The sequence below is a fragment of the Mytilus californianus genome, unplaced genomic scaffold (assembly GCF_021869535.1).
Source record: "Mytilus californianus isolate M0D057914Y unplaced genomic scaffold, xbMytCali1.0.p SCAF_1, whole genome shotgun sequence".
In the NCBI taxonomy this organism is placed as follows: Eukaryota; Metazoa; Mollusca; class Bivalvia; order Mytilida; family Mytilidae; genus Mytilus; species Mytilus californianus.
Window position 1 is genome coordinate 38,590,630 of NW_026262581.1, and position 22,371 is coordinate 38,613,000.

Below are 22,371 nucleotides of genomic sequence, written 5' to 3' on the forward strand. Positions count from 1 at the left end.
CAAAGATGCTTTTCTAATTGTTTCTAACAATGTACATTTCAATAGAAAAATGAGGTAAATCTTCAACTTCTTGTCCGCACAGAAGGCAGGTAGCTTCAACATTATTCGGATTAAATTTGGATCTGTTTTCTTGGAGAATGTACGTACCAGATACTAATTTTAACTTAATAGGAAGACGGTTTATATAAATAAATGTCTATTGAAGATGATGTTTGGATAAATATTAATGGGTGTTGTTTTTCAGGGTGGTATACTTCAACATTTAAATAACTTATATTTCTATATAGCTTGGAGATATCTGTATAGTAATTTTTCAAATATTTATTTATATTTTTATACATTAAGTTTTTCCACTGATTTTTGATATATGGAGTGTCTAAAAGTAGATAAATTTCCGGAAGATCATATTTCCAAATGATTTTCTTTACTTCTATGAACCAACTGTGACTATTTTGGTCTTTGACAACTCATTGTCTTCTGGCTATTTGTTTTTCAGTTGACAATTAGTTGTCAAAGACCAAAAAAGTCACAGTTGGTTCATAGAAGTAAAGAAAATCATTTGGAAATATGATCTTCCGGAAATTTATCTCAGCGATGACATGCCCAGCGATGATTGCGCTGTTGACCCCTATTGTCTCATAGCCAATCACAGTGGGGTTGTATTCGTTTATTGTTAACTAGCAACAGCGAGCAAAGCCTTGTTTTTATATTTTATAACAAATTGTCGAAACTAACATTTTACCTAGTTGTCCAGAAGTGTCTTATCACAGTAAGTGTAACATCACACTATTTAAACAAGTCGGCATTTTTTACTACACACTACATTAATTTCATTAACGGTATTATTTCCTGGGCCATACATGCCTAGGCATAGGCCATGATAGGGATAATGATGGCCCAGAACCACGGTGCCCAGAACCTACATAAACATTTAACTGAAGTACTTTCATTATGATATTCAGAAATAAATGTTAATATGTATGATAACCGTGTACTTTTTCTGCTATCTTTATAAACCTCAGGCCACTAGTGCTCTTCTTCCATGTGTTTATATCCCATAGGCATAGACATAGTATATCATTAAGAGAGAACCAAGTTACAGTGAACTACGTTTAATAACAGCATGGTTATCTACAATGTTTACATGAATAGGGGTGGAAGTACCAGTGTGCATGTATTAAGGTTCATGTGGACCCTTTGGCTAAAATGGCTGCATTTTCACCTCAAAATTTACTCTGAGGACAGACAAACCTGCGCATCTGGAAAAGTTTTAAGGCATAGCATGCCCTAGATAAATAAACTTCTAATGCATTGTATGTTTTAGAAAATTTAAAACTTAACTGGATTTAGCAGTGCACTTTTTTTCGTCCCTGCAGAAGATGATAAAATTAACAAACAGTTGAGTTTCACTTGAAATGGTCCACTCAGGTACACAGTTTGAATCACCAATTATTGTCAGGTATCTATTGTCCATCTATTGTCCATGTCAATCAAAACAGTTCACTTCAATTATTACCTGTGGGGAAGTTCTCAAACCTCTTTCCCAACTTTGTTTATTTTGGCACCTTCTGGTGGAATGAAAAAAAGTGCACTGCAAAATCCTGTTAAGTTTTTAATTTTCTAAAACATAAAATATATTTGAATTTTAGTTATCTAGGGCATGCTATGCCTTAAAACCTTTCCAGATGCACAGGTTTGTCTGTACTCAGAGTAAATTTTGAGGTGAAAATGCAGCCATTTTAGACGAAGGGTCCACATGAACCTTAATGAGGGGCCTGATGGGGGGGGGGGTCTCATCACGATTCACGAGTTGATTTTTTTGTCAATCACGTTTCACAGAAAATAAATTTCCATGATCACGGATCACGAAAATATGAAAAAAAAAAAAATCTGTAAAAAAACGGATCACGATAGCGAAAATGCGCCGATCACAAAGAACGAAAATAACCCATCTGGCCCCTCATTAATTCACCGTTTTCACGTGCATTATCAAAGTACTGAGACTACTATATGTATTACATCCTTTCTTTTTTCAACTTGAAGCTTATATTGATTTATCAGAAAATCTAAACTCAAAATAATTACTGAACAAAATTTATCAAAGCAAGGTACAGGTCACTGTGTGAATTTTTTGCCTTTCTCAATAGACATTTTGCTGTTTTCACTGCGTTTTCGACTTTCCCATTAGATTGTGCATGTCCCGGATAAGTTGTTTTATGTTGAGAATCCCATTGTTTGCTGAACTGTTTCGACGAATATTGCCGTCCATTGTCTGATATTACTTTTTCAGGAATTCCCCATCTAGCGAAACGTTGTTTCAGTTTATTGATTACTGCTCTGACAAAGTATCATAAATCTATCCACCTCAAAAAAACTACTGTAGTAATCTACGGTAATTAAGTAGTCATTTCCTGATAGAGTGAATAGATCAGTCCCTATTTTAGCCCACGGTCTCGATGGCACGTTGTGTGACTATAAAGTTTCTTTCGGTTGTTTCATAGCAAATGACTGGCACACATCGCATTAACTGATGTAGTCTCTCAATTCTGAATTCATTCTCGGCCAGTATATGCATTCTCTTGCATGTTTTAAACATCCTTCAATGTCAATATGTGTATGGATCTGGCTCATTACATTTGGTATTATACATCGATCACCTTTGAATATAATGCCGTTTTGTACTGAAAGTTCATCACCTATGTTATAGAATGGATCTATTTCACTCAGGTGTTGAGAATTATTCCAGCCATTTTCAATGGTTTTGATAAGCTGTTGTAGTGTTTAGTCTTGTTGAGTAGACTGTGCTTTAAGTTTTTGTCTTTCTTCCGATATTGCCAAATAGTCAGTCATATTTATCTGTTCAACTTCAACTTCTATATCTGAGCGCACCAAAAGTATTTCATCCTGTTTTTATACGACCGCAAACAAATTTTGAGGTCGTATATTGGTATGACGTTGGCGTCGTCGTCGTCGTCGTCCGGCGTCGTCGTCCGAATACACAATGGTTTTCGCACTCTAACTTTAGTTTAAGTGAATGGATCTCTATGAAATTTTACCATAAGGTTCAATACCACAATAGGAAGGTGGGGATTGATTTTAGGGGTTATGGTACCAACAGTTAAGGAAAAAGGGGCCGAAAATAAGCATTTTTGTAACTTCCAGACATAACTTGTGTGTTAGCATATGGATCTCTTTGACATTGTACCACAAGATTCCATATCACAAAGGGTCAATGCTGGGATTGATTTTGGGGTTAATTGCCTCAAAATTTTAGGAATAAGGGGCCAAAAGGGGGCAAAAAACAAGCATTTTTCTAGTTTCATGACAATAACTTGTGTGTAAGTGTATGGATCTTTCTGAAATTTTACTACAAGGTTCCATTTCACAAAGGGAAAGCTGGAATTGAGTGTTGTGGTAATTGCCCAAAACGTTTAGTAATAAGGGGCCTAAAAAGGGGTTTAAAATAAGCATTTTTTAGTTTCTAGACAATAACTTGTGTTCAAGTGTATGGATCTCTCTAAAATTGTATTACAAGGTACCATACCACAAAGGCAAGGCTGTTATTGAGCTTGGTTTGGGGGGAAAGGGGGGTGGGGGGTGATGAATCATAAGGGGGGCGGGGGTCAAAAAAGGGGTAATTTTTTTTTTTCCTTTTTTTTTTGTTTAAAATTTACATTTTAAGTTAGTTATTTTTTATCACGAAGAGAAAGTAGGAATTGAGTTTTGGGGTTAATTGCTCAAACATTTATGAATAAGGGGCCAAATATTGGTCGAAAATAAGGATTTTTTAGTTTGCAACAAAAACTTGTGTTCAAGTGTATGGATCTCTGTGAAATTGTATTGCAATGTACCATACCACAAATTGAAGGTTGTGATTGAGGTGGGGGATGATGAATCAAAAGGGGGTTGAAAAAATGTGTGGGGGGTAGGATTTTTTTTTTTCCTTTTTTTTTCTTTAAAATTTTCCATTTAAAGATGGTTGTTTCAGATTTATATATGAAAGAAAATAATAATGATACGGTTATATATCATGAGGAACTGAAATTTAAAATTATGTATATTGGAAATTTAGGTTACATTGGAAAGTAATAATTGGCTTTGGGGGTGGGGGGGGGGGGGTGGTTATGGCTTTAATGTTTAAGGAATAAGGGGAAAAAAGGTTAAAAAACAAGGGTTTCCATTTTAATAGACAAATAATTGAGTAAAGAACATTATTTAAAAGCAGTGTAAGGTTGGTAATTCAAACTCATTTAAATATCTCATCTACACTGCTTTTAAATTATGTAAATTGGAAATTTGCCAATAACTTTATTGTTAATAAATGCATTGGAAATTTGCCAACAATTTTAGTGTAATAAACTTCATTGGAAATTTGCCAATATAAAATTTTGCTGATGAAGGTTTTTTGTTTACCTTTAGCCTTGACTATGAAGTCATTTTCTATTTTTATAGCCTTATGATGTAGTTGAATTATTTAATACTTTTATGATGTGTTTAAATGGGGTTTTATCATGTTTATGGTTGCAAATTTATTGTTTTAGTATAATAAACTCCATTTAAAATTTGCCAATAAAAAAAATTTTTGTTTATTTTTAGCTATGATTATGATGTCATTTTCTATTTTACTTTTATGGTTGCAAAGAAATTTTTATTTTTAGATATTACTGTTAAATGATGCTGATTAAGGTTTTTGCTATGTTTAGCCATGACTATGATGTCATTTTCTATTTTAATATCTGTTATGATGTATTTAAATGGGCTTTTATGGTTACAAAGGAATTTTATTTTTAGATATTACTATAAAATGTTGCTGATGCTGATTAAGGATTTTGTTTATTTTTAGCCATGACTATGATGTCATTTTCTATTTTAATACCTTTATGATGTAATTTCCATTTTTAGATATTACTGTTAAATGATGCTGATTAAGGGTTTTTTGCTATGTTTAACCATGACTATGATGTCATTTTCTATTTTAATATCTTTATGATGTATTTAAATGGGCTTTTATGGTTACAAAGGAATTTTATTTTTAGATATTACTTTAAATGTTGCTGATTAAGGATTTTTGTTTATTTTTAGCCATGACTATGATGTCACTTTCTATTTTAATACCTTTATGATGTATTTAAATGGGCTCCCATGTATTTAGATTTTTGATTATTTATACATGTTACCAAATTGGTCCACATTGAACAAAAACGGTCCAAATTTCAACTTTATTACATTACATCAAACATTGAATTCTACATATTCTTTGATATATTGAAATTAACAAACAATTTAGTTTATGGATATTCCACCATAATAGGTAAATTAAATTTTTTCCAGTTCTTACACCACATTCATCCTGTGTCAGAAACCTATGCTGTGTCAAATATTTAATGACAATCCAAAGTCATAGCTGTATCAAGCTTGAATTTTGTGTCCATACTTGCCCCAACTGTTCAGGGTTCGACCTCTGCGGTCGTATCAAGCTGCGCCCCAGCGAAGCATTTTATTTTAAATCATTGCCATCAGTTTTTCTCAAATACGCTCTAGATAATGTATCTGCTATATACATTGTACATATATTTGCCCTGTTTGTACTTAAGTTCTATATCATAACGCTGTAGTCTCAGAAACATTCTTTGTAACCTTTTAGGAGCATGATATAACGGCTTTTTGTACAAACTTTTGACAGGTTTGAGGTCGCTTTCGTAAGCGATAGGGTGACTTTCCTGCATTAGGGTAGCGCCTAATCCCTTTTCTGAATCATCACATTGTAGCGTTGTTTCAGATTTAGAGTCAAAGTACTTAAGAACAGGTCTTTTTGTTACTGCTTTTTATACGACTGCATATTTAAAAATTTTGCGGTCGTAAATTGGTATGACGTTGGCGTCGTCGTCGTCCGAAGACACGTTGGTTTTCGCACAATAACCTTAGTTTAAGTGAATGGATCTCTATGAAATTTTGCCATAAGGTTCAATACCACAAAAGGAAGGTTGGGATTGATTTTGGGGGTTATGGTACCAACAGTTAAGGAATTAGGGGCCAAAAATAAGCATTTTTCTAGTTTCCAGACAATAACTTGTGGAACGGTGTATGGATCTCTCTGAAATTATACCACAAGTTTCCATACCACAAAGCGATGGTTAGGATTTGCTTTGGGGGGTTATGGCTCAAACCGTTTAGGAATTAGGGGCAAAAAAGGGGGAAAAACAAGGGTGTCCTGGTTAATGGACAAATACTTTAGTACAAAACATAAAGCAGTGTAAGGGAGGTAATTCAAATACCTCATTTGAATTACCTCCCTTACACTGATTTTGAATTATGCATAAAAGAATGGTTAATGAACAATTAAGACAATTTAAAAGCAGTGTAAGGGAGGTAATCCAAATACGGTTAATAATTTTTTTTGTGGGGGAGGGGGGGGGGGGTCAATTCGCAACAGCAAAGTGTATTGCTCAAAAGCAAAAATTGAATAATATAACCAATTCTAAGTTCTTTGACTACAGTTATTCTGTGTCAGAAACCTTTTATGTGTCAAGTATTTAATTACAATCCAAATTCAGACCTGTATCAAGCGCAAATATTGTGTCCATTTTTGCCCCAACTGTTCAGGGTTGGACCTCCGCGTTCATATCCAGCTGCGCTTGGCGAAGCAATTTATTTAATCATTTCAAATGCTTCATTGTGTTCAAAAGTCCAGTTCCAAGCTTTTTCTTAGTGCGTAAGTTTTGGTACGGCTCGCAAATATCACTTAAGTTTTCAAGGAATTTGGTTTGGTAGTTTATCATACCTAATAGTCTCTGCACGCCTTTAACGTTTGTTGGCTTTTCCATATTAACAATTGCAGCAATCTTTTCTGGATCTGGCTTAACTCCTTCTGCTGTCAGTAAATGTCCAATAATGCTTTGAGTTTTGTATCGTGATCGAGTGTTGCATTTTCAATAGTCTGTCCTTCGCCATAAATAATGATATTGTCAGCTACGGTTCGTACTCCCTGTAGATTTTCTATTTCTCGTTCCAAAATTTGTTGGAAATATTCGGGGGCAGGCCAAATTCCAAATGGCATTTTTGTCCAACGGTACTTTCCAAACAGTGTTTCAAAAGTAGTTAAAAATCTTGACTCATCTGCTAGGTTTACATTCCAAAAACCATTTTTGATATCACACTTGGAATATACTTTAGCTTTGCTTAATCCAGAAGTAGATCTTCAATAATTGGCAATGGATAATGACAACGCTTTAAGGCTTTATTTAATGGCTTTGGGTCAATACATAGTCTGATTTTCCCACTAGGTTTCTTGACAATTACAAGGCTAGATACCCAATCTGTTGGTGTATCAACTGGTTTAATAACTCCTAGTTTTTCCAGTCTTTGAAGTTCTGTCTTTAACTTCGGCTTAAGTGCAATAGGTATGCGTCTTAAAGGAGACTTAACAGGAGATATGGACTCATCAATTTCTAATTTTAAGGCCCCCTTAAATGTTCCTTCTCCCTCAAATACGTCCGAGTATTCTGAGATAATGCTTTTCATAGACCAAATGCCTGTTAAATTCTGGCTATCGCACACCATAATAATGTTTTGAAATTGTATCTTAATTAGATTCATAGCTTGAATGGCCTTTGCTCCCAGTAGAGGTGTGTATTTATCATCAACAACAATAAACTTGACCTTGTATCGTTTATGTGTTTTCAGATTCTTGAGAGACAGCATGCATGTGCCATACGATCTCATAGTAGACTGATTATACATCATTAGCTTCTCATTTCCACTCTCAATTTGTGAATGATTGAGATAAGATCTCAGTATAAGATTAGCAGATTGGGATGTTGAACAATGGTGGGACAGCTGCCATTTCAATTGCTGGTTCTGCATCTGGTTCTATCGCTTGTTCCTCTGAGATCTCTTCTTCTTTACTTATACTGACGTTTTCCTCGTTGTCTGACATCGGTTTTTAACATCTGACACCATGTTTATATCCCATAGTATATCATTAAGAGGGAACCAAGCATGGTTATCTACAATGTTTACATGAATAACGCGTGTTACACAGTTAAGACGGAAGTACCTGTGGGCATGTATTACACGTGCATTGTCACAGTACTGAGAAAAATTAATACTATATGTGTTACACCATGCAGAGATGGGATAATTGTTATCTGTATTCTAATCGATTGTAATAGTCCATTTGCCAATTACTGATTTGATTCTGTTATTACACACTTTTAACACAAACTGCCTCCCTTTGTCATTCGTAGACTGGTTCCATACTGGACAAAATCAGCTTCTATACCGGACAAAATAAGCTTCTATATATAAAAGAAGATGTGGTATGATTGTCAATGAGACAACTCTCCACAAGAGACCAAATGACACAGAAATTAAAAACTATAGGTCACCGTACGGCCTTCAACAATGAGCAAAGCCCATACTGCATAGTCAGCTATAAAAGGCCCCGAAATGACAAATGTAAAACAATTCAAACGAGAAAACTAACGGCCTAATTTATGTACAAAATAATGAACGAAAAACAAATATTTTACACAGCAACAAATGACAACCACTGCCTGGTTCTATACCGGACAAATAAGCTTCTGCCCACGAAAAGCATGATAAGTTGAAAATGATATATATATATAGGCGTTTTAACCAATTTTTAGTGAAAAATAGCTACCAGTATCAAAAGTTTTTAGCTTAACAAAAAATGTAAGTAAAAGATTTGAAAAACTTAAAGGTTACATGCATTATGCACAGATAAGTTTGCTCTTTCCGCTAGCTCTCCATTGTCAATAAAATTTATGTCCCTACTAAGGGAGACAACTAAAAAATGGATCACTAATTACAGGGTCAATTATGGGAATTGGCAAATAGACTATTAATTACATTTTTTCAAAATTCAAAATTTTAGATATTTCAGCAAATGTTATGACTTTTTGGCCTTTTAACAGATTTGTTCCTCAGTTGTTAGTGAAAAACGTCACAAATGGATATTTTACAGCCTACAACGTGATGATGTTACGCGTATTTCTGCGTTTTGAGGTATTTTTTCAACACTAATTTGAATGATGTGTTCCGTCAAAATGAATTTATAAGCATGATAAGAATCTCGTACCATTGCAAACTCGTACTAATGTCAACTTGTATCACTAAAAGAAATCTTGTACTACTGCTACCTCGTACCTACATTGTACATGTAGGTAAATTCATACCATTGCAAACTCGTACCAACTTCTTCAAATGCACTCAAACGCGTTACAGTGTTTGATGTATTTTTAATTTTAACTGAATAACTCATAAGTCTGTAAAAAGAATATATAATTAAAATTTGAAAGTCACAATGACCAATTTGTAGCTGATTGTCCCTTGGCTAATTGGATGAAAAAAACAAAGAGTAAATATAAAAAGAGTAAATGTAAAAAGAAGATGTGGTAAGTTTATTTTGATAGTTTTTTGTGTTCTTGACTAGCAGTCATGATAACATAACAAAGAATAAGTTGCTTTATTGGCCACAATTTTATCAACATTCATGTACACTGTATATATATAAAATCAAAAAAACATCAAATGTAAGTTGTAACTATATTTTTTTCTATAACATACAACTGATATTTACATTTTGTATTTCACAATTTCATCAACATTTACATACACAAACTATTTCATAATAAATATTGAAATGTTCTCACTATCTAGCTATCACATTTTCACATAGCATTAAAGTGTTAGAAATGTGGCTTTGAGACGACTCATATCTGCTTGTGTTTTGATAATGAGGAATTTTATTTGATAATAGACATTATACAATTAATTCCAAGCTATTTAATTATATAACTCTAATCATAATTTGATAATTGGACTAAACAAGTTGATAACTACAGACATAATCATACATTTAATAGTAGGGTGCCCAGTCAACGAATTTGATCGATTTGGGTTAACAGATTCACACACAGCTGTTTTTTTTTATATCATTGGAAAGAAGAGAACAAGAAGCCTCATCAAAATATTGATGTCGTAGTTGTCTACAGTGCACATGATATGATTTTCTTAAATTTGGGTCAAATGTCAAAGCTAAAATTATAGGAAAAACACAGTCACAAGTAGACAGCTTGCTGCCCCTACATTTAAGCATTTAGAACGAAATAAATTTGAATGATTTAAACAGGGTTGGCAACGTATTACCCGGGTTTTTCCTGTGCTGGGCAATACTCCCAGAAACGGGTAATACTGGGCAATACTGGGTAATATGACTTTTCAAGCTTATTTTTACACAATATACAATGTAGTAAAGACTTGTAGTTTAATAGTATTATAAATGTTATAGCTAAATATATACATTTTATACAGATAACCATTGAGAGTCATTCCTGAAGATTGAAAATTCAATTTCATCCTTTTCTCCACTAACTCTATGTAGGCAAAATACAAGTTTTGCACATTTCAGGATACCTTGTTAATTTCCAAGCTTTGTTTCAATAATCCAATTTGAAACTGAAAAATGCATTTTATTGCAGTGTTTAAGTGAATTATAAATTTTAATTGTTATACAATCATATTGCTGAATAAACACCCTAAGGGGACAGGCCATGAACACTTATAGAAATCAAAAGGCTGGTTATTATTACATAAACAAATCTGTATCTGAATAATACTTATTAATTAGTGATGTGCATGAACATATGCTAAAACTTAGTAAACATTTTTAGTAATGAACAAAAAATGTTTAAAAGTAATTTTCTTTACATATAATTGTTAATTCTTAATATTAGTTATACAATCTAGACAGAACGGCAATAGAAAGATTTTTAGGAGGATTATTAAGAAAAGCTTTTCACATTTGTCTTGTGTGTCTTCTCATACATTTGTCTTAGAGTTGCTGGACCATTAATATTTTCTCAGATTTATACACTTTATATTAAGAGTCTCAAACAAGTGGATTTATAAATTAAAATACTATATCTTATTTTTATAAAAATCTTTAATGTATTGCATTTGTGATTAATCCTCTTTAAAATTCAGGCCAGTTTTTCATATTACCCAGTATTACCCGGTAAAACCCGGGTTTTACCAGTATTTCCCACTGGACTGGGCAATACTCATAAAACCCGGGTTTTTGCCAACCCTGAATTTAAAGGATTATAACTATAGTTTCTATATTAAGAACTAATTTGATATTTCTGTTGCAAAATATGTTTCGAGATTGACATAGGGTCACATTTAAAATTTTCATTAGCTCTTAAATAACAGTAACCTTGACCCATTAAAATTCCCAAATTTGATTTCTTACGTAAGATTCGATACAAGTGATCTCCAGAGAGATTATTTAGATATTAACATTTATAAATTGCCCTCCCTAAATGATATTTTTTCCATCTTGATAGAAGGGGTTCGTAATAATTTTCTGGGTAAAATATATATCCAATTCTCTTTTGGTGAGTATGGAAGCACATACAATTTTACTTTGTTCCAAAACTGGTGTTATATGCACCTTATCGCTATTTATCCCAATCTGGATAAATTCTGAAATAACACAATTTTTTCTTCCATTTAAAGCTATCTGAGGCCCTGTTTAAACAATGTATTATGCATAAAACTTTTCAAAGAGACATGTTTAAATCATCGTAAACACTTCAAACAAAGCATTTTTATGATTTTAATTTGTGTTTAAAAAAGTGGATCATAATATATCAAAGTTTCAAAATGTTTGCTTTCTAAACTTTTTCCTCCCTCAGCATGTTACTAATGACCGGATTGGACTAAATAGCGATAAGGTATATTAAAACATAATGAATTGAATTAGCAGGTCTGAGTATATCTTTGCTCTATAGAAATGAGAAATACTGCAAAAGGTGAAAAAGGGGGAGGGGTGTCTGTCAAAGTAATGAAACCAACTATGACAATTAGATACAGGTTAATCACTCCATCTTGCACACTTATATGACTTATTCAGCATAAATTGGCTATACATACAATTGACATGAAGTTAAAGGTTTTTCTATATTGTTTACAAGTGCTTGTAGAATACATCAATGCTGTACATAACCCTTTTTTAGCTCACCTGGCCCAAAGGGCCAAGTGAGCTTTTCTCATTACTTGGCGTCCGTTGTCTGTTGTCGTTAACTTTTTTTCATTTTGAACTTCTTCTAGAGAACCACGGAATGGAATGAAACCAAACAAGGCATGAATGTTCCTGATGAGGTGCTGACTAAGTGTTGTTACTTTGTAGCTGATCCATCATCCAAGATGGCCGCCAGCGGGGACTTCGTTTAAGATAGGACCCTACGGACAATACATACAAATGTCTTCTTTTAGAGAACCACTGAATGGAATGAAACCAAACATGGCATGAATGTTCCTTATGAGGTGCTGACCAAGTGTTGTTACTCATCATCCAAGATGGCCACCAGCGGGGACTTAGTTTAACATACCGGTAGGACCCTATGGGAAATACATACAAATGTCTTCTTTTAGAGAACCACTGAATGGAATGAAACCAAACATGGCATGAATGTTCCTAATCAGGTGCTGGCCAAGTGTTGTTACTTTGTAGCCAATCAATCAACCAAGATGGCTGCCAATGGGGGACTTAGTTTAACAAAGGACCCTATGGGAAATATATACAAATGTCTTCTTCTAGAAACCGCTTAATGGATTGAAATCAAACATGGTATGAATGTTTCTTTTGAGGTGCTGACCAAATGTTGTTACTTTGTAGCTAATTTGTCATCCAAGATGGCTGCCAGCAGGGGGAGTAAGTTTAACATAGGACCCTATGGGAAATACATAAAAATGTTTTCTTCTAGAGAACAACTGAATAGAATGAAACCAAACATGGCATGAATGTTCCAAATGAGGTGCTGACCAAGTGTTGTTACTTTGTAGCCGAACCATCATCCAAGATGGCCACCAGTAAGGGACTTAGTTTAACATAAGACCTTTGGGAAATACATGCAAATGCTTCTTCTAGAGGAGCACTGAATGGAATGAAACCAAATATGGCATAAATGTTCCTTATGAGATGGTGATGAAGACCTTAATACATGTATGTTTATAGATTGAGATCTACTGTAAACTGCAAAAATATCAAGAAAAGAAGATCTACACATAAGTCAACATGAGCAAAATTGTCAATTGACATCTTGTTGGAGTTATTGTCCTTATAAAGTCATTTTCTACAATTTCAATGAATTTATTGGTAATTTCTGTAAACTTCTGCTTTTGATCAAATTACGGGGCCAATATTAAACCAAATTTGGCCTCAATCATTATTAGGGTTCCTGTTATGATTTTAATCTATTTTTACATGATTTCCAAAACCAAAGTAGAATCAGGTGAGTGACACAGGCTCTTAAGAGCCTCTAGTTTATAGATACAGTACAACCTGTGACATACTCTGAAAAATGTTCACCATCTGCTATGTTCAACATCAAATGGTGACCATTTATTGGGGGTCATAAAACCTGGGATGTTGGCCATTTATTGGGGTCATTAACCATGAGCTGGTGGTCAATCTTATTAGGTTACCTGGAGAGATGCACTGATTTTATCTATTGATTAAAAAAGGTGTTTAAATGACATCCTGCATCAAACCTTTGCCTGTACAGGTAAATTGTTCTTTTCCCTTTTCAATTACCTACATGTGAATAAGTTTTTTTTAAAGATTGAAATAGAATTTTTTTATTTGTTCATTCCAAAAGGTTAGAAATCTTCACATGTATAGGTTAAAATGAAGTAATTTTTATTTTTGTACATGTGATACTAATTTTATCATTCTGTATTTTTATTGGATGCAAATTAATACCCTTTCTCAAGCAGTGTCAAGTATTTATATTGTTGCAAATTCATTTGAATCTTTTTCATTAGCAGTAAGGTGTAATTTTATTAATACCCTTTCTCAAGCAGTGTCAAGTATTTATATTGTTGCAAATTCATTTGAATCTTTTTCATTAGCAGTAAGGTGTACTTTTATTACATTTTCCCCCAAGGACTAAGTAGGAAAAGCTACAATTCAGTTTATGATATATTTTTTTCTGTGATTTACAAAAGACTTATTTCATTTTTTTCTAAAAATGTTAAACAACTTGTATACATGTACATGTATGAGTTATAGCCCTTTACCAAGAATTAAATTTTTGATAAAATTCTTATTAATTACTCCATTCTGTTCAAAGGGAAATAACTCATTTTTTAAAAGATTTTTAAAAGACATTGTATGAATGATAAATGACATTTTGGATTTTTTTTTCTTTTCTTTGGTAAATTGTTTGAGGAATTTTGTGGTAGGTTTGTTATTCTGTATAAACTAATTTTTTGAATGCTATATATATAATTTTTTTTGATGAAGTGAACTCCTTTAATTTGATAATAATCTATTTTTATTAAAGGATATATTTCATTACATAACATTGTGTAGATAAAGTTGTTGACATTGATAGATAAGTTGCAGATCCATAGTAGTTTGTGACAAATGAAAGAAAAAATATTTGGAGCTGTTATTATATTATAGTTGATTATAATTTGAAAATAGATATACATTGTGTAACATCATATCTAATTTAAGAAAATAGTGGTTAAATCATATCTATTTTTAGAGAACTATGTGTTTATAATTTATTCAGTTTGAGTTATTTCCCTTTGAACAGAAAATTATATGGATAAAATTAAACTGTGTTTCATTTCAACATAAATTAAATATATATAGGATTCTTTCAAATGCTGAATCTGAACCTGTATTTAAATTTTAGATTTCTGGGCCCAGTTTTCAAGTTAGTCCAAATCAGGGTCCAAAATTAAACTTTCTTTGATTCATCAAAAATTGAATTTATGGCGTTCTTCGAAATGCTGAATCGAACCATGTATTTAGAGAATTTGGATTGTGGGCTCCTTTATCAAATTGGTCCACATTGAGGTCCAAAGGGTCCTAAATTAAACATTTGTTTGATTTCATCAAAAATTGAATTCTTGCGGTTCTTTGATATGCTGATTCTAACAATGTAATTAGATTTTAGATATTGGACCATAATAGGTAAATGTCCAATGTCAAATTTTTCAGTTCTTTGACCACATTTGTTTTGTGTCACAAACCTATGCTGTGTCAAATATTCAATCACAATCCAAATTCAGAGCTGTTTTAAGCTTAAATGTAGTGTCCATACTTGCTCAACTGTTCAGGGTTCGACCTCTGCAGGAAATCTGGTTTGCTGTCACTCTTGACAGCCTCTTGTTTTTTGACTGACTTCATTGTGTTAAGAAATATTGGTAAACAGACAGAAAGCCACAAAGTAGATAAGACAAAAAGTCAAAGATAAGTTATTGACTGTCATTTGAAAACAAAACAGAGAAGCCTTGATATAATATATTTTTTAACAAAAAAATGTTATTATACATCATGTACATTGTAGTCAATTGTTCATTTGCATTATTACTAGTAAATGAATTATAATTAACTTCTATTTATGCAAATGGTACAATGTATGTTTATTACAGCACCATAAAGCCAGTAATTCAACAAGCCTTTTTTCTTAATAGTAAAATGATCATTATCAATTCTTTTACAATAAATGTTGATTACAAATTTGTACAATGTATTATTATTCAGAAAAACAGCAAATATGATTCTGGAAAAAAACAATTTTTGTTTATCAATTTTTTTCTCAAATCTCAAACCATAGTAGTGCCTGTAGCATTAATGAAGGGACTTTAATTTTACAAATGCCCATCTAGTGCAGATCAGTTAGTAACGTACTTTTTGTTCAGTAAGGTTCTGTCCTACATTCAGAATATACTAGTATATCATCAAAATTTGATAAATCTTCATTAAAAATGCTAATGAAGAATTTCCTGATCTCTGAATATAGTTAATCTCCCCCTTGCCCAATAATTTTCTGATTTTTGTCCTATTAATAAAATACAACTAAGGATTATTAAATTATTTATTACATGGTACATATTCTTGGTATACATATACCAAGAATATTTCACCCAACCTAGACCTTTTAGATAAAGTTAATAATTGTAGGGACTTGAATGAAGTAAACTCTTTAATGCCCTTGATTAAAAATGAAATTAAAGAAAAATATAAGAATATTTTTTAAAATTGAATAAAAAGTTGTGATGAAAATACTATATTTGTACTTTTTTTCGCGGTGTATTTATTTTCACAAATTTTTCGGTAGCTAAATTTTCGTGAAAATAAATACACGCAAATTCAAATGTAGATTTCATGCATACAAAAACTGGAATTTACAACTGTTCACCTTGTTAGCCTGAGATAACCTCAATTGAACTGTGAAACTGTTAAAACAACACTAGTTAAATTTAAACATTTATCAAAACAGACAACTGATTTGATGATTGAATAATCTTTGTTTATTTTGTTTCATATTGTTTAACAAATGAAGACCTTATTAATGGAAATTTTAAGTATCATAAGTGTGTTATTTATGTTCTGATATTTTTGGAAATATTGCGAAATTAAATACAGGCGAATTCTACGATAATACCAAAATCGCAAAATAAGTACATATTTGTACTAGCGAAAAAAGTACATATACAGTAGTAAACTGTTTCTTTATAAAAATTCAAAACTTAACTTGAATAGAAAATTTTATTTAGCATCCAAGGACTTTTGGATAAGAAAATGCTTCACTAAGTTAAGAATTAGTGACCATAATTTAGAAATAAAAAAGGTTACTATTAAGGATAGAATATGTAAACTGTGCCACTTGCTGGAGGATGAAAAACACTTCCTCCTTGAATGTAAAATTTACAAAAAAACTAAGGATAATCTATTTGAAAATTGTTTACCTTCTCATAATTATGTCTCAAGTACCCAAGAACAATAAAAGGTAAAAGAAATGCTAAACCCCTCTATCATGGAACATGTTAAAAAAATTGGCTCCTTTATAAAACAGTCTTTAGAACAGTCTTTATAATTTTTTTCCATGTGTTCATTTCTTATAGAATTGTTATTTCTTTGCATTATAATATGTTTGTTTTTTTGTTTTTGTCACAAACTAATTATGTTTATTTGACAATAAAGAAATTATTAAATTATGCTGTATTATGAATATTTTGAAATGTCAATAGAGAAAGAATGAATTGCCTAGATTTTATCTAAATGAGACTGTGCAAGTTTGCAATATATTATAAGATGAGATTCATTTATTCTTCATTTGCCAAGAAATAACTTAAATTGAGAGAATTATTTAAAAGGTATGCTCCGTGTTGAAGGCCGTACCTTGACCTATAATGGTTTACTTTTATAAATTGTAACTTGGATGGAGCGTTGTCTCATTGGCACTCATACCACATCTTCCTATATCTAATAACAGCAACATAAAAAAACAGTCATGGCAGTATAAAGCTACATATAAAAACAGGTCATGAGACATTTTTTTCAAAAATATTATAAAGCTATATGTTCAACTAGTTTTATTATCTAATTTTATTTTTTAATTTTCTTGTCATTATCACAGTAATTAAATTTGACAAACACATATATATATTTTACTTTAGACATATCATATACATGTACATTTACAATGTACCTGAGACACTTTACCTGTAGGTGTAATACCACCATTGATTTTCCCCTATTAGTCTTTGTTAAATTTGCACTTTTCAAAAAATTGTGCAGAACTTATATTTGTTTCAAATAAAGAAATACTTGGCATGAGTAAAGTTTTATCCTGTCTAGTACTATAGACAAAATTTCACATAACATTTGATTGCATATAAGAAAATAAACATCACTGGAAGTTAACCAATCAAATTTTCACCCCTTTTTTCCTGTGTACAAGCTTTAGTAACCATGTAACCTCAAGTTTCCAAAATATTCTATAGAAACACCAAATAAGAAAATAAGGGTGCCTTGAAACACCCAAGATATATGTTTATGACTCAGAATTTTTTTACTGCAATGAAATGTAGGATTAATTTCCTACAACTGTCAAATTCAAGGGAATATTTTTTTTCGAAACCTTTTTTGTATGCAACCGGATGTGACATACTATGATTTGGTGGTATTACACCTAAAGAAGACTTTTTTGTTGAATATACTGAATGTGATTTTTTTTTCCTTTGTAATACTGGTTATTTCAAGCATTACTGTCAAGTTTTGTCATATTCAGTTCAAAAGTTTGAGAAAAATCTAGTATAATGTAAGACGACGTCTACAGCGATTCGAGCAAAATTTCTTCGGAAAATCCAATTAATTCAAGCCGCATCATGATAGAATATAGTGTGGACCAATAAATGATCAAATATTTATCTCATCTGCCTACAAACAGTTGAATATGATACAAAAGATGACTCTAGGATGATAAATACCACTAATGGACCTCTTTGTCTTCAATATAAGGACCCTTTTGGTCCATTTATACCTCATTTCCTCAAAATTTCAACTTTTTAGGCTAATAAATAAAAATTTTGGGGTAACTTTCATTCATTTATGAAAGAAATGTGATAATAAATGAGTAATTGAAGTATTCAGGCTGAATGAACTATCCATATAAAAGTTTACTGACTCCATGGAGGTTTCAAGAAGTCTTTATGTAAAACTTAAATTTATGCTGTGTTCCATAGAGGGACATAAAAAGCTTCCATTTTAGTGAATAATTTGTTGTTACTGCTTCAAAAATAATTTCATTTACTAATAACTATATATTTATTAAAGTATTACTTAGGAAAAAGTTTTTTATTATAGCAAAATATAAGAAATAAGGAGAAAAAGTCAGAAAAAGCTCCCCAAAACACTGAGTATGGCTTGCTCTGTCTACTAATATTCATGGTAGAGTCCTATTTCAAGGCAATTTTCTCATAAAATGTGTTTCTGAGACTCAATCCACTCAGAATATTTCATTTTTGTAATAATTCACTTAAATAGCATGAAATTTTAACAAATGAGAGTACACACAAGGTTAAAGGTGCATGTGCAGCTTCCCATAATAGGTGTAATACCACCATTGATTTTCCCCTATTAGTCTTTGTCTCAATTTCATTTCAGAAGTTATTGAACTTTATTCTTTAAAAAAGCGACGGGCGTATCATGCGCTCATGGCGCAGCTGTTTATTAAAAGAGTAATGCCCCTTAGAAATATTAATTGTATGGAAAATAGCATTGTTAGCGCTCTCACATGTACAATGATGGCCAGATTTTTATGAAACTTATATCATAGATTTATATCAGCAATGTCTCAGACAAGTTGAAAATCATTGTCGATCAAGTAATTTTAAAAGAGCTATGCCCCTTGGAAATATTAATTATATGGAAAATTGCATTGTTAGTGCTCTCACATGTACAATGATGGCCAGATTTTTATGAAACTTATATCATAGGTTTATATCAGCAATGTCTCCAGGGCAAGTTTGAAAATCAGTGCCGATAAATTATTTTTAAAAGAGTTATGCCCCTTGGAAACATTAATTATATTGGAAATTGCATTGCATTTGCTCTCAAGCCTACATTTCTCCAAGATATTTATAAAAAAAATATTTTTTAAGTTATTGCCCTTGGACAGATCAAATATGTGCAACGCGGGGAACACTGGAACTATGTTCTTTTATTATCTTAGCTAGTAGTAGCTATTATGTTTCATTGTCTATTGTAAGTTTGAAATTTTACCAACCAGGTCTAGGTGAGTAAGCTAAACTTTTGTTGTTCTTTTTATGCCCCCGCCGTAGCGGAGGGGGCATTAAGTTTTACCCTTGTCCGTCTGTATGTCCGTACGTACATTTCCGTTCTCTAACTTTAGTTGGCCTCTATCAAATGTAATGAAACTTGTACACAATGCTTAATACCACAAAACACAGATCAGGTTTGAATTTAGGTGGTGTCACTTTTATTGTTCTAGAGTTATGCCCCTAAACAAATGGAAAAATTGCTGAATTTTTTGTTTCCGTTCTCTAACTTAAGTTTGCCTCAACCAAATTATATGAAACTTATACACAATACTTATTACCACAAACTCAGATCAAGTACAAATTTGGGTAGCGTCACTTTTACTGTTCTTCAGCTATGTCCCTTTTTAATATAACTTTATATGATATGCAAGGTGGGGCATCATCTGTGTACCATGGACACATTCCCCATTTATTTTAACTTGCATTAGATGCAAGTCGCAGAATGCAAGGCATAGAAATACAATATGATGGTGGTGGCAACGGTGTAAACTACTTGTATAGCTTTAAATTTCAGAGGGTAGAGGAATTGCAATGATTGGATGATTCATACTTTGTAAATAGATACGTTGTGTTACAAAGGTTTTGTTTGTCATATGATCATTGTCCTTGGCCCCATTTTCATGGTTCAGTGACTGTTTAAAAAAACAGTATTTTTTTTAGTCATGTGAATGTCTCACTTATCATGATTTGTAGTATAACTATATTTGGTTAGTAGTATATGTTATCCTTGGAAGGTCTACATGTCCTTCAGACATAGTTCACCTGACCTCCAACTCATTTCATGGATCAGTGAACAAGGTTAAGTTTCTGTGGTCAAGTACTTATCTCAGATACTATAAGTAGTGGGTCAAATATATTTGTATGGAGGATAGCAAGGTGTACATGTCTTTGTGGCAGAGTTCATCTGATCTTACCTCATTTACATGGATCATTGATAATGTTTATTTGATGTTATACTTATTGTATAACCCTTTTCTCTGAGACTTATTAGTAAAGCATGCTGTACCTGTTTTCAATCACTATCAATCAAATAATTTTTTTCAAAATTTAACACCATAAGGTATGGGGAAAATCTGGATTCAGAATATTTTTTTTTGTCATCTGAAACCCCCCCCCCCCCCCCCTTGAAGATAAATGGTCCTTCCCTTATTTGCTTGTCTGATTTCACATTGTACTTCTTGTTGTAGTCTTTTGTACCTATCCTTGTCTCTTTTCTTTTCTTTTTAGTTTTTCTGGCTGCCTGTTGAGCTGTTTGTTTCTACTTTATTTTGCATCTAATGGTTGTATTTATCCAATGATGGGTGTGTCTTCCTTGAGTCATTTTCCATGGTACTCTTTTTCTCTATGGTGGTTTGTATGGCTGTTTTGAATGCCTGCCACAAAGAATCTGCATTTGAACATTTCTGTCTCTGATGTTTTTGAATGCTGCTTTGAAGATCTTCCTTTATTTTGTAGTGTTTTTAGCTGTTGAGGCCTTTTATCATGCAGTGAATACAAAATTAAAGAAATTCTCAAAAATTCATTTCCATCTTTATGTAAAGTTATTTCATATATTTCTACACCTGATTCATCCCTTAGCTTCTAGGTTGGGCCCAGGCCAATACTTTTCAATCGGTCAATACTTGCAAATACTGGTTGATTGAAATATTCATGGTTCTTTTTACAGACTTTTACTATTACTTCTAGTAAAACAATGGTTGATGGGGCAAATTATTTTAACTTTATTCCTTTAGCATGATTCAATTTACATAAATGAATGATATTGGTGTGTTTTATTAACTATTAACATGAAGAATGACTAATTTAGTTCTTAGGGTTAATGATATTGCATACTTAAGGTATATATAAAATTGCTATATCAATTATTTCAACATGTATATATCAAGATATTTTTTTCCTGAAAAGGTTTGATTTTTACAGATAAATAGAATTACAGGTGACTAGATTATCAGACCATTACTGTTAAATGCTAGCAGGTGTCAAAAGTCGGTCTCTAAAACACTGCAAAAGATCTCCTTTGTGCACAAAGGAGCACAAAGGACATAAAATTGTTTACTTAATGGGGAATATAGTCATTTCATACGAAAACAATATCTATTTTTATTAAAATACTTGCGTTAGATCGGTAAGTTAAAGATTTAAGAAACGTGTTCCAAAATTTGTAAGGATATGCATTAGTTTACGGCATTTTCAGAATTATCAGAGATTTAATTATACGTACAATTAATTATCATTGTTAAAAAGCAATCTTTAAAAACAAGAAAAATGTTTAAATAAAATAATATGTTTTTAATTAATATTTTTGAAAAATTAAAAAGAAAACTTCACACTCATGCAAAATATACAAGTTTTCTAAATATAGATCACACAAGCTGTGATCAAAGACATCATCTATTAACCTAAAAAAGGGAGAAAAAGAAACCATTTTAACCAAAACTTTATAAGAAAGTATTTTAATGTGTGAAATATGTTGACATAAATAGCAGAAAGTAAATTTAATAAATTAACAACCCAACAACACAAATCACCAAAAGATAGCTGTTCAGTCCATGCTTTATTGTGCCATGTGTACTTTTTGTTCCTCATAGAAATTTAAGATTCATAAAGGAAAGAAAATTTCAGTAGGCACTTTGTTTTTGTCCAGAATCAAATTTGATAAAACGATAAAGTGTATATTGACATACACGGTTTACAAAAATT

General features: G+C 32.1%; 1 protein-coding gene across 1 annotated transcript in view; it reads left to right on the forward strand.

Moving 5' to 3' along the window:
• The first annotated feature begins 647 nt into the window (after positions 1-647).
• LOC127703142 (meiosis expressed gene 1 protein homolog) overlaps positions 648-22,371 on the forward strand; it is a 77,936-nt gene continuing 56,212 nt past the window's right edge. The window contains exon 1 of the mRNA XM_052207640.1: positions 648-769. The gene's annotated coding sequence lies outside the window, so the exon portion shown is untranslated. The remainder of the gene's footprint in view (positions 770-22,371) is intronic.